Source organism: Etheostoma cragini, chromosome 23, assembly GCF_013103735.1.
Source record: "Etheostoma cragini isolate CJK2018 chromosome 23, CSU_Ecrag_1.0, whole genome shotgun sequence".
NCBI lineage: Eukaryota > Metazoa > Chordata > Actinopteri > Perciformes > Percidae > Etheostoma > Etheostoma cragini.
Genome location: NC_048429.1, coordinates 1,077,756 through 1,078,831, shown reverse-complemented (window position 1 = coordinate 1,078,831; position 1,076 = coordinate 1,077,756).

The following is a 1,076-nucleotide window of genomic DNA, read 5'->3' as shown; positions in this document are numbered from 1 at the left end:
CACCCCCCCCATACACACACACACACACACACACACACACACACACACACACACACTCTCTCTCTCGCCTCACTAGCTGCTTCGCTGCTTGTTTGAGTGCAGAGTAAAGAAGGCGCTGCTCGTTTGTTTCTACAGGAGAGTCCAGCACGAGGTGGAAAGTAACTGAGTACATTCACCCAAGTACAAATTTGAGGTACTTTTCATCCGATTCAACTTTATACTTCAAGTATTTGTACATTGTACTTTAGTTTGTCATCCCCTTCCTGCCCAGTGAAAAGCTTGTTTCTCCAGATGTGCTGAATGGTTTTGATAAACTAAAGGATGAAGTTATGTGTCGAGGACATACTCCTCCTCCTTCTTACGCTTAGTAAAGTCTTTAAAAAGGATCTCGGAGCAGCTGGAAAACGCATCCTCACATACCTGAGAACAGGGATGTTTATTTCTTGACACCTTGACAAGTTTTCAATCTTTTTTTAGAGATCCGTGGTTCTCACAGGACAGCGACGCTACACACACACTGCATGATGATCTTATAAAATATGAAGCATTGCTGCAGATTAAACCTACCCCAACAGTATATAAAGTAGGGCTAGGCGATATGGAGGAAATCTATTGATCGACATTGATACCGAAACGATATTGAAGTGTTGACGTCTGGAGCTTTCACTAAATATTCACACAATGAGATTTCTGATAAATAATCATCAGTAATGAGGATATAATGATTAAGTGGGTAAAGGCCATTAATAGAACAGCTATAACATTACATCACATTACTATAATGCAGCCTTTAAAACCAGGAAAAGACACTTATGACATATTATGATATTAGGATATCCATAATCTAAGACGATATCGAGTCTCATATCATGATATAAATGGGCAATATCAATATATTGCCGAGCTTCAATATAAAGGAGTTACATACATTACACCCAAACTCAAGCTGCTACGGAAGCTGCAGTGGATCAAAGGGAACGTCAGGCTCGTACTAATAGACAGACAGACACAGAGAGAGAGAGAGAGAGAGAGAGAGAGAGAGAGATAGAGACACACAGACAGACACAGAGAGAGAG